We start from the raw sequence: 13033 nt of genomic DNA, 5'->3' as shown, positions 1-13033 counted from the left end.
TTTACTTAAATCTCTGACATAAATAGTCGTAATCTCTATAATTTAAGTTGTAATCAAGTGTTGATTTTCTGAAGAGACTTTGCGAGCAGCATAATTCGACAAGTTTACCAAAAAACTTTTTATTATTTTTATAAATTTTTATAATGACTGTTCCATCTATCGAAAACCTTAAAAAATACGTTTTTTCTTGTTGACATTATTTTTGTATCGTACGCCACTGGCGTAAGTACATACTGGCAAATCACATGGCCTCTTCGGTAGCGAGCGCCTAGTTAGATAACATTATCGCCAGATTTAATCGTTCACATTCATACACATACGCAGATTATAGTTGAAACGTATTTAGTACCGAACAGGACAGTGTCCGTTGCGAACGTACAGAGCGAAGCTTGTCAATTTTAGTTTCACAATCTGCCGCGAGAGTTCAAAATATAAGATTGACATAAAAACAATATTATTTTAAAAAAAGAAAATTCTAATTTTTGTAATCTGATCAGTGAAAAAATATTTTTTCGAGAAAAAGAATCATTATTTAAATTTTGAATAAAGTGTTTATAATTTAATTTAGAATGTAAAGTGTTTTTTTTATTAACTTTTTATCTCATTTAAAATCAAATTCGTAACGTTATTTTGTGATAAAATTGTTTGTTTAAAAATTTACATTAAAATTATTCAGTATAGTGACCTACATTTTTAAGGAAACAGGTAAATTGAATTTAATTTTATTTATTTATGTTAAAACGTTATTATTTGTTTGTAGCGCAGTTTTTTTATGAAAAATCACCTCAAGGGCGATGTAAAAATACATAATCGATATATTTATATTTTTTTAAATATATGAACCGCACAAGAGTCAAAAGAAGTTGAGGAAGTACCTGGGTGTTCAGATCTGGTCATCAAACACAGCCGAAGCCATTTCAAGCAACTTTTCAATACTGAATGGTTGTCTTACACCAGAGCGATACTGAGAGTATCTTGCAATCTGAAAATAAACAATACGTTATCTTATTACTTGACCGTAGTAAGAGTTCAAAGATGGTTTGAAAGAGAGATAAGTAAATATTTATGTTAGAGAGAGCGTGCTAATATAAAAAAACAATATTCATTAATCGAAAATGGTGAAAATATTTAAGAAAAAAAAAAACTCTCGACAAATGTTTTAACTGCATTTTTTTTTTTATTTTTTTTTTTTTTTATTTTTTTTTTATTTAGTTACTTTTTAAAATAATTAGGTACATTTTTGTATGGCACATGAAATAAAATATATAAATAAAATTAAAACAGATCATTGAAGTCCTCCTCACTAGGAGATCCTGTGCTGAGGGGGACTATATATGTTAGAATACGTTTTCAGCAACTAAGATGATGTTTTAAATATATTAGTTAGTTCTTCTTCCGATATTTCCATAAGCCAAGATTTGATGTCCTTAATGTAGTTATTTTTCGTTTTCCTTTGTTTGATGTTGAGAGGGAGTTTATTATATAATTTAATTGCTAAAAATTCAGAGTTTCTTTGTCCAAAAGTAGAATTACATTTAGGAATATTTAGCATGTCTGTTTGCTTGGCTCTGGTTTTATGATCGTGAGAGGGGTTTGCCTCTGGTTTATTTTTTAAGTGATGAACTAGAATATTTTTAGCATAGATTTTTTGTAAACTTGGAACATCAAACAGATACACTTTGAATTTTTTCATGTGTTTTAAATAATTTTCGGAGCTTACTTTGCGATTTTTTTCTATCGAGGGATTTTCATATAGTTAACGTTTCACAGTAACAAAAGTGTAAATATTATCTTAAAAAATAAACTATATTTTTTTGGAACTTAAGAACTCAAAGAGTTAACGAAAAACTTGTTATAAATCGGTAGAAATTAATTAATTAAGAATTAATATTATGCACTACACGCTTTAATTTGGGTGGATTAGGAGAGACTGTTGAGGGAGACCTTTTAACTTCTTTAGCCGGACTCTCTCTATCTCGACATATCGCCTTACACTTCCTCTCCTGCCTTTCCCTAAAAAGACCCTCCACACAGCATCCCCAAAGATGACATAGGCCCTGAGGGTTTTTATTTTAATTTTATCAGGGCCTCCTGTGTGGAGCTAATTTAAAAAAAGATATGCGTTTTATTGTTTTTATGGACTTTGATTGCAAACAGATTCTGGGATTATATGTATAATAATATTCTTATCTGAGAAATGTTAAAGAAATTTTTTTTTTAAATATTTTTTCTATTTAGATTCATATATTTTTTACCTTGTTCTTATGCGGTGAACCGAAAATCAATGGAAATGTAATCTATACCCGCGCGCATGTTCAAATGTTTTTTTAAATATTTGGAATAAAAAAATCACGTAAAAGGATAAATGTTATTTGTTCTTTACTTCCATTCATCCAATTCAAGATCCAATCAAGAAAAACTAAGGACGGGTTGTTTCGGAGAATTTGAACAATTCATCAAATTTCAACGTTCATTTCCGGGTTCTGTGAAAGTCCTATTCAAGTTCTGTTATTATATCATTATAGGCTAGTTGCTTGACAAAACTGAAATTAAAACAGAACTTTAAAAAATCTTTCACAGAACTTGAAAATGAACGTTGAAATTTGATGAATTGTTCAGATTCTCCGAAACAACCCGTCCTAAGTGATTTTATGTTTTTAGATTTCTTAATAAATTAACAAGTTCATATCAAAGTGTGTCTTCCTCCACACGTGTGTTCTTGAACACATGTGGCTTCTTGGACACATGTGTCTTCTTTTACCTCTTTGTCATCTTGCACACCTGTGTCTTCTTATACACCTGTGTCTTCTTGTATACTTGTGTATTCTTGTACACCTATGGCTCATTGTACACCTGTGTCTTCTTGTACATCTGTGTCTTCTTTTAGACCTGTGTCTTCTTGTACACCTGTGTCTTCTTGCACCCCCCGTGTCTTCTTGTACACCTGTGTTTTCTTTATTGTGTGAATAGCCTTATTATTGAAACCCTTGGTATATAATATAATAGTATGATAATTTTAAAAACAAAAAAAAATTAGCAATACAATGTTTACGCTACATAATTGAATTCGGGTCCAATTTGACCCATGTATACCGTTTACGTACTTGAAAATGTGTATACCATCTAAGTGTTACACGAATACTTTAAATGAATTAAATATCTCTTCTTCTGTGTCTTTATTAGGTATATTTACACACTGTAATATTATATGTAGCACTCTAGTTCTTGTTAATTGGGTAAGCTTTAAAAAATATGATGTACCTATATGCTTTACCCTTTGTACTTTCTGTTTATTTTGTACAATCGAGGATTTTTTTAATTTTGAAAAAATTTTTAGGACAACGCTCATAAAACATCAACCAGCAAATTGACGAATTTTATGAATTCATCGAATTTAATGAATATAAAATAATAGAGGTCCTAAATTAGACCCTTGAGGGACCCCAGATTCGTGAGGTAAGGTTTAGAAGCGACCAACCCGTAAAGTACGTATTGTTTTTTACTAAACAAATAATTATGGAAGATAAAAAGCAGTCTGTGTGGTAAACCAAAATTTTCAAGTTTAATTAGTAAAATTAAGTGATCAAAAGCTCTCGCAAAATCATTATAAGAAACGTCAACTTGTTCGTTGTCGTCCAAAATATTTACAACGTATTCCGTAAATACAAAAAAAGTTTTTGACTCTATTACTATCTATTTTAAACTGTCTTTTGAAAATTATGTTTTTTTGGGTTGGCTGAGGATTGAACCATCCCATTTAGGAACTGAAGTCAACAACTCTACCAAACTTGCCAAATAGCGATCGATTAAGACCGACAATTTCGTATACCAACTGCTGTAATGTCATCCAATTTCAGAGAAACGCGTATATGCGTGATTGCCACCAAAATAGTTGATAGACTGCATTGTCCTCGTTTGAGTCTATCTGCTGAGTTTCAGCTCGATCGGATGTCGGGAGGTGGTTTAATTTCCGTTTCCAAGATTTGCATTCATTTACTACCGAAAACAAAAAGGAATTTCAAATAGGCGTATTTAAAAAAATGGCATATTACACAAGCATAAAAGCGAATTTAGTGGATAATGTGCACTCATGAATATATTTTTAAATACATACTTTACGTAAATGGCCCGTTTCAATTGATCGTAAGTTGTTAATAAATGTTAAATAAGATTAAATAACATGTTTTTTATGTTAAAGTCACGAGAGTAGTTGTAATATTCGAATCGGGTCATTTACCAATTATATTCGATTTCGTGGGTTAAGAAAACAATATTGCGTAATAAAATGAAGTAATAAAACCTACATTTGGAGCCAGTGGACGAGTTTGTGCATTGGGGAATTATGTTCTGGAGATACAGAACGACTTTTATAAAGGTGAATGCAACAAACTAAATTAATGGAGGAGTTTGCAGTGGTTCTTGATATTGATAACAAATTGAATTGAACAAATTGACTACAGTTTCTCTTTGTTCGTAAAACCGAATAAATTGGCATATGAAAACCACACAACTGCTATACGAGTATATTGTACTAGCTGATGTGAACCCTATCAAACTGAGAGAGCACAGACAGACTCGGATAGTGAATCTGTTTTAAACTATTTAAAGATGTACCAATGTATTGTCACGATTACGAATTTACTAAAAGTATATCAGGAAACGGCCTGTTATCCTGTTTTTAGTTAATTATGATCGGGGATGTTCCCGAACGTTCCAGACTATTCCCGAACATTCCATAACATTCCAGAATGTTCCGGAATGTTCTGGAATGTTGTGGAATGGTCTCGAATACTCTTAGAAATTTCTAGAGGGCAAAACTTCGAGCCCTTATATTTTCAAAAGTACACCCTTCATGTAAAAACGGGAACCTTCTTGATGGATGGGGGATAGATCGTACCGGGACTCGTTTCGAGTTTTAGCGGCATGCAAATCGTACACTTACTTTTATAATATATATTGATTATCCAGTCATAATTCATAACATAAAAAAACAGTAGTAGATATACAAATTTTCACTACAAAATCTTCAAATCTTAGCAGTTTTTTTCCAAAGCTATGAGCGGTGAATGAACACTATGACAAACATTTTACATAATTATTGAAATAGGTTGTTTAAATTATATGAAAAATATCAAATCTATTTTCGTATATTTAATTTCTTATTGCTCGAAAATCTAACGGCAAAATTATATTGACCTTTCAATATCATTTCACCGGTTCAATCTCCGATGAATTCAAACATTTGAGGTTCATTGTCACACGATTCTTATGATATAAAAGCCTTAATTATTTATTACCCATTTCGTATTAAATTTAATATATTCTTTTTACTGACTTATTCACTTACCGAAGTAGTAAACATCATTGAATGGGGAATTCATTTACGGTTTGATTTTTCCTCAAATTGGATTATAAAAAACCTACCTTTAATAGGTTTGTTATTCGATTTTGATTTTACAATATTGCCCATTGATGTTACGTGTTTTGTTATTTAGAAGGACACAACAATTCCACGTATTCTAGAAGAATATTATTATAAACTTCCCTTTTTTAAGAAATAAAAATGTAATCATAGATGGAGTTTATGAACTCACATTTGATGAATGGAAATAATAATATTGTGCTGTAGCAGATATACTAGGATAAAAACAATGCAACGCAATATTCTAAGTGTGTGGCAACGTTTGGTCTATAATACCCTAGAATTTATAAACAAGTTGAAAAATAAAATGTTTACATATTATATGTTAAAAAGTTTTAGTATTAATAGTATTTTAGGCTTCCTAAGACTAATTTATCGATAGCACAATATTTGTTATAAATGTTTCAAAATGTACAATGAACCCCCTTCAAATGTTGAAGCTAAAAGTCTTGCAGATTTTCGTGGGTAATGTCTCAACGTTGTGAAGTCTAAATACTAGTACGTAGGGAATAGGGTTCCATGATAACTCAACACAGTGGCAATTCAACATACTTTTAAAAAGTGATATAAAGTCATTAGAAACGATGAAAAAAAAAATTAACCTAACCCAGTGGTCGGCAAACTTATTGGCCAAAGAGCCAAATATGTACATTATATGATACTAAAAAATTCTGAGAGCCAAATCTGTTTTTCTTATTTAGTAAACCTTTATTATAATTTTAGACTTTCATTAAATAACGGGTAAACTGAATAAAACTTGATTCCACACTTAATAAAGATTTATTCGTTGATAATAATATGAAAGTAAGGTATCCATAAATTTAAATCATGACAATGACTGAGAAACATTTAATGCGAACAATGTCCTTACACCTTCTTGGAAAGTCTCAGTAAGTCAGGTTTTTATGTTGTTGTTTTTAATTTTAAGCATGATTCTAGGTTCTCATTAATAAGACGACTTTCAGTTTACTCTTGATAAAGTTCATGCTTGAAAAAGATTGTTCAGTAAGTCAGGTTTTTATGTTGTTGTTTTTAATTTTAAGCATGATTCTAGGTTCTCATTAAACTAAAATTAAAATTAAATTTATTATTTAGTAAACCTTTATTATAATTTTAGACTTTCATTAAATAACGGGTAAACTGAATAAAACTTGATTCCACACTTAATAAAGATTTATTCGTTGACAATAATATGAAAGTAAGGTATCCATAAATTTAAATCATGACAATGACTGAGAAACATTTAATGCGAACAATGTCCTTACACCTTCTTGGAAAGTCTCAGTAAGTCAGGTTTTTATGTTGTTGTTTTTAATTTTAAGCATGATTCTAGGTTCTCATTAATAAGACGACTTTCAGTTTACTCTTGATAAAGTTCATGCTTGAAAAAGATTGTTCAGTAAGTCAGGTTTTTATGTTGTTGTTTTTAATTTTAAGCATGATTCTAGGTTCTCATTAATAAGACGACTTTCAGTTTACTCTTGATAAAGTTCATGCTTGAAAAAGATTGTTCGCATGAATTTTTAGAATCAAAAAGGGAACGAACAGCAAACGCGAGTTTTTTCAGCTGATCGTAAAAGTCAGGAATACTATTCCAGACGTTGAAATCTTTATTTTTTAAATCTTGAAATCTCTGTCTTCCTTCTCCAGGTCTTTCAAAACAGACCACTTGTGTTGTGAACTAAGATCACATTTGTTCTTCTCCAATATTTCCAAATTAATACAAATACATTGAAATTTAGAGCTCCATATTTCCTTGTTTTTAAATCCTGCAATTGTATTTCAACGTTACCAATGTCAATAAGAGGATATTTGACGAATGCTAAGGTCGCTCTGCTGTTTTTAAACTCCTAAAAACTGCTGAGAAATGCTTCCCTCATATTTAAAATTGTTGTTTTGAAATGGTGTTTGTCAATAGACGAATTATTTCAGGAGTTTAAAAACAGCAGAGCGACCTTAGCATTTGTGCCAGAGCCGCACTCAAGGAGCCAAAGAGCCGCATGCGGCTCCGGAGCCGCACTTTGCCGACCACTGACCCAACCTAACCTAACCTACATAACACAGTTAATAAAGTTTTTGTTTCATCACTTTCCATGACTTTATATAACTTTTTAAAGATGTGATGAATTATCACTGTGATGATTTATCCGGTTACCAGGTAATAGAATATTTTTATAGTAGTTTTAGAATATATATATATATATATTTAAAACAAAAAATATATATTTCTGATGTGACAAGATTTATGTAGGCCAGGCAGAATGGACGATCCCCAAAAAGATATCAGAAACTTTCGAGCATGTAAACTCGGCCATCTAGACAAATCGGCAATTGCATTTATTTATTTGAAACCCGCCTTTACTTTGGATTTGTTTCTGAAGTTTTGGGAAGACCCAAAACGCATAGAGCACGCCTAATTACGGAGGCAAAAGAAATTTACAAAAATCTTAGTATTAATAAAGATGACGGGGCTAAGCTCAATAGTTCTTGGTATCCGGTAATTGATGGCTACACCAAAACTAAACGCAGAAAACTATTTTAAATTATACTGTGATACCATCTCTTAGATGATTGGAGTTGGCAATACGATATTGCATCTGCATACATAAGCACACATTTCACCACAATCTTCGATTCCGATCACAATACACCTTGATGATGGACAATGTAATGCTGTTCGAAACGTTGCTTAAGAGGAAAAAGGTGTATATTCTTGGTATACCATATCGTAGGTAATAGGCATTAAAATCGCTTGACAAACGGAGTCTAGAAACGTTCGTTTTCAAGCAAAAAACTGGTTTTTATTGATTTTGTAAATAATTTTATACGAAAGCAAAAAAGTTAATCAAGTGAAACTGTCACAGATAATCTTCACTATAATACTGTTTAGTTGTTTCCTTTACGCGTTCATACATTTCTATTGAAAAAAATTTTTTAGTAGTTTGCATTTATATTTTTTATTGAGTAATTTATATATTTATTTGTGTTCTACTCAAGCGAAGCGATAGGAAAACCTTTAATTTATCAAAAGCATATTTTTTTGTGTTCATAATGTACACCAATTCGTTATAAAGATTAATCAAAATAGTGATTTGGCATTAAGCTTCGCCTTAAAGGTGGAGTAAATAAATAAATAAATACCCCACAAATAAATCGCTATAATACTTTTGGCCATTCAAAATTCAAATATTATCTAATAAAATACATATAATAAATAATGAATCAATCCAGGTGATTTGCGTTAGTGGCATAAAGTATTTTGCATTGCTTTTTTTTTCTTACTAACGTATGGCCTCTGTTTACACAGATGCAAAATATTACCGTATATATACTGAGTGCACAGCAGTGGCGTTCCTTCGAAAGTGTTTTTTTTTTTTAAATATAACTATTTGATTTTCACTTTTGAAGACTTTGAAGTCGAAATTAACCCATTTCACGACATACAATCGAGCTGAAAATCGGCAGATAGACTTTTCGTGGATGACATTGCATTTCATCAACTTTTTTCGTGGATGACATTGCATTTCATCAACTTTTTTCGTGGATGACATTGCATTTCATCAACTTTTTTCGTGGATGACATTGCATTTCATCAACTTTTAGTGGCAAGCACTCCCGGAAACATACGCATTTCTCTGAAATTGGATGACATTATAGCAGTTGATGTACTAAATAATTGTCGGTCGTACCCGATCGGCATTTGGTAAGGTTGGTAGAGTTGCCTACCCAGCAAAATCCAGTTTAATGGGTAGGAAGGTTCAATCCACAGTTAATAACACCTGTACAATAGTATGGGTTCATTTTAATTTTATTCAACGAGGGGGCAAAGTCCGCCGGGGTACCTGTTATCAGAAGTGTTATACAAGGGTTTTCCAATATGAGGTGTTATTTTGAACAGCCCGCTATTTCGGTAGATGTCATTTTGAAGCTGTCATTTTTAGACATTTGACAAGTAGAAACTACGCCATTAATAAAAATGGAACGATACACGTTTCAACAATGCATTGAAATTATTAAAATTCACTTGAGTGAATCAAATGCAAATCATTTTGAGTGATGAGGCCCATTTCCACCTCGGTGGCTTCGTCAACAAGCAAAGTCGCATCTAGGGCTCGGAAAACCAAAGAGTTATTGTTGAAAAGCCTCTCTATCCTCAACGTGTGACTGTTTGGTGCGGTTTATGGTCCGGCGGATTCATTGGACCTTACTTTTTCGAAAATGAGGCTGGAGCAACAGTTACGGTGAATGGATTGCGCTATCGAGAGATGATAAATGATTTTTTATGGCCGGAATTGGATGGTATTGATCTGGACAACGTTTACTTTCAACAAGAGGGCGCTACGTGCCACACAAACAACGAAACCATTGATCTTTTACGATTGAATATCAAAATAACACCTCTTATTGGAAAACCTTGTACAATAATATAAATAAAAGAGCTATCGTTAGCAGTACTATATTATTGTCTGCTGTCAAGAGTTTATCAAATGTTGATAAAGTTTCTATTCATTCAACTGAAAAAATATATGAAACTATCAACTGTTCTATGTAATATTATAGACGACAAGTGAGTTCATCTCAGAGTAGTGCCCTGTTTAGATAGTGAGTCAAAAAAACTCCTGGCGTCTTTTTGTTGCCAATCAGTGAACAAAATTTGCTTTCTGAGACGCGTTACGAAAGTCTAATCTTGGAGGAATGGGGGACCTTATTTCACTTAGAGTTTTAAAATTATCAAATAAGGGAAAATACGATACTTAAGGCGATGCACTACGTCGTGTAATATTTTGAATCGTGCCGCTATCAATAACACACCTTACGTAGATGGCGATAATGCTTAAATTCCCGCTTAACACCATCCACTTTTTTTGATTTATGCAAGAAAAAAACATGGCCAAAAAGTGCCTTTTATTTTATTTTGTGGATGTTCAGGCACAAATATTTAAATGTTTTTCGATCATTTTATAAATAAATTAATTGCGTTGCGTTGTTGAAGCGTATATCGTTCCATTTTTACTAATTTCGTAGTTTCTTCTTGTCAAATATTAAAAAATGGCAGCTTTAAAAGTAACATCTACCGAAATAGCGGGCTATTCAAAATAACACCTCTTATTGGAAAACCTGTAAGTACTATTATATCAAAATTTTCCGTCCAAAAATCATAATTAGTTCTTTATACTAGCTGAAGTACCCGGTGTTGAGGTGGGGTGTGGTTTTCAAAATATCCTGTACACAGTGACCTTCTTCTTGTTTTGAAGGTCAGATCGGTAAAGTGTGCGAAATTTCATCAACCTCGGAATTAGGTAAGTTTTTAGATTCTCACGGCCAAAAGCATTTTTGTTGTTTGTTTTTGGGGTGTTATGCCGTGTTGCGCTAACTCCTTCTTTAGCCGACGTTTCGGACAGCGTTGCAGTGTCCATCATCAGGGCAGATACGGTAGATCACATCTTCGGATCTACCGTATCTGCCCTGATGATGGACACTGCAATGCTGTCCGAAACGTCGGCTAAAGAAGGAGTTAGCGCAACACGGCATAACACCCCAAAAACAAACAACAAAAAACCTCGGAATTAAACTGTAGATTTGTATAAAAATCAAATTCACAAACACTCTTCTTTTACGTGTATTATATTATATCTTTTTTTTGTTATTGTTTATTTGTTTATATAAATATATACGCCTACAAAGGCTTTTACATAAAAGTGATACATGATGCAGTGTACATAGGAGAATATCTGTATTATACAGGAGATACTGACAGTAAATAGATGTAATCCGCTGTAAAGTAGGTACAAAATACACAATTGTAAAATTGTGATTACAAGTATAATAAGAAAATATTGAGAAAATAATAATAAAAAAGGAAAACTAAATATGAAGCAATATTAGTAAAGTAAGAGTAACATAAAGTAAAAAAGAAATAACAACAACACTACATATAAGACATAACATTAAAACTAATTTAACAACGCTACTCTAATTTGTAGGATTCAAAAAAGTCTTGGTATAGAATGCTTGATTTTATAAATGGAGTCAATAAATAAATCAATATCACACCCATATTTGTTGCCCAGATCATGCATCTTATTGGTCAGTGAGTGTGACTGATAGTTGGTTGATAATAGTATATTTTGTCTTGTATTCCTAGTCGGCACATGGAATTTAATAGTGGCAACGGTAGCAGGACTATCAATTAAGTTGAAAGACTCTGTGTAACACAACCAGGTCTGAAATAATTCTCCTGTCAGACAGTGATATTAGATGCAATTGATTCATCAAACTGACATAATTAATGTAATCAATAGGAATTCTGAGCTTAAAATTTACGTACTTAAAAAAATTGTGCTGAACTCTTTCTATATTATTGGAGTGAACTTTATATAAAGGGGACTAAATAGGTGAATTATACTCCAATTGACTTCTGACTAATGAAATATAGAGGGTTCTCATACAATTTATGGACTTAAATTCTGCAAAGGAAGCCAAGCATCTCGCTCTTCAGTATTATCCCGAAACTACAATCAAGCAGTATGTCAACAGGATGTATATTGTACATGTTCAATTACAATGTAAATATGTTTAAATAATATATTTACTAATTATAAGATATTCAGATTATTATTATTAACACACATAATATAAAATAACATTAAATCTACACACTAATAAATAACAAATTTTGATTGATAGTGATGATTAGTAAAAAATATTTCTACTTATGAGCCATGTTTTCAGCATATATCTGAATCTATTTGAATTGAAAATTTTGGGTATGTTATATTCTGTATTTATTGCTATATTTTGGAACAATCATGCCTTCATTCTTTTGAACCTAGTGTTGTGTTTTTGTCCCATAGTAAGGCCTGTACAGACAAGATATTTAAGTTTCGATACAAAAATATGTAACGTCCTGTGAAAAAATCTTTTTGAGGCTAGTAATTTTACCATAGAATTTTGAAATGATTGTAGGTAATTATCAATGTAAAGGTAGTGTTGCATGACTTGATACCGAGGCAATTAGACGTTCATGATTTTTCCGTTGCATTTAATCTTTTCCATTTGCATTTATGTTTCGTATCCGTGTATTTCTCAATTGCAAATATATTAAAAAAAAATTGAAAACATATTATCATTATGATTTAAGATTTTCAAGGCCAAAAGTATTTTTGCTATTTGTTTTTGGGGTGTTATGCCGTGTTGCGCTAACTCCTTCATAACACCCCAAAAACAAATATCAAAAAAACATATTATCATTGTTTATTTTCTGTTTACACAGGGTAAAGTGCACAAACTTTAGGAGATCATTCTACATAATGGTAGAAGTAAACATGTTTTTTTTGTCTATTGTTTTTTCCAATACAAAAATATTTTTAAATAATAAGAAAGCAACTATTTTCTTCATGCAAACAATTCAACTTTTGTGCCTGAAAACTACCTTAAAACGTCGAAATTTCATTTTGTTTATCCTTTTGGGGAAGACATGACACGATCAAGTTAATCAGATACTTGAGTCGGGCCATGTCAAGAGTCAAAATAATAGAAGAGTATGTATAAGACGATGTATGAATGTGGATGAGGCAAGAAGTGTGTGTCAAGGCCGAGTTGTTTGGCGGT

General features: G+C 31.8%; 1 protein-coding gene across 1 annotated transcript in view; it reads left to right on the top strand.

The window, feature by feature from the left end:
* The first annotated feature begins 410 nt into the window (after positions 1–410).
* The window catches only part of LOC149410764 (scavenger receptor class B member 1-like), a 132431-nt gene continuing 119808 nt past the window's right edge, over positions 411–13033 (top strand). The window contains exon 1 of the mRNA XM_089647780.1: positions 411–705. The gene's annotated coding sequence lies outside the window, so the exon portion shown is untranslated. The remainder of the gene's footprint in view (positions 706–13033) is intronic.

This window comes from Hesperophylax consimilis, chromosome 27 (assembly GCF_061612785.1).
Source record: "Hesperophylax consimilis isolate HC1 chromosome 27, BYU_Hcon_1.0, whole genome shotgun sequence".
Classification (NCBI taxonomy): Eukaryota; Metazoa; Arthropoda; class Insecta; order Trichoptera; family Limnephilidae; genus Hesperophylax; species Hesperophylax consimilis.
The sequence above is the reverse complement of the archived record's forward strand: the minus strand, read 5'-3'. Positions and strand labels throughout refer to the sequence as shown.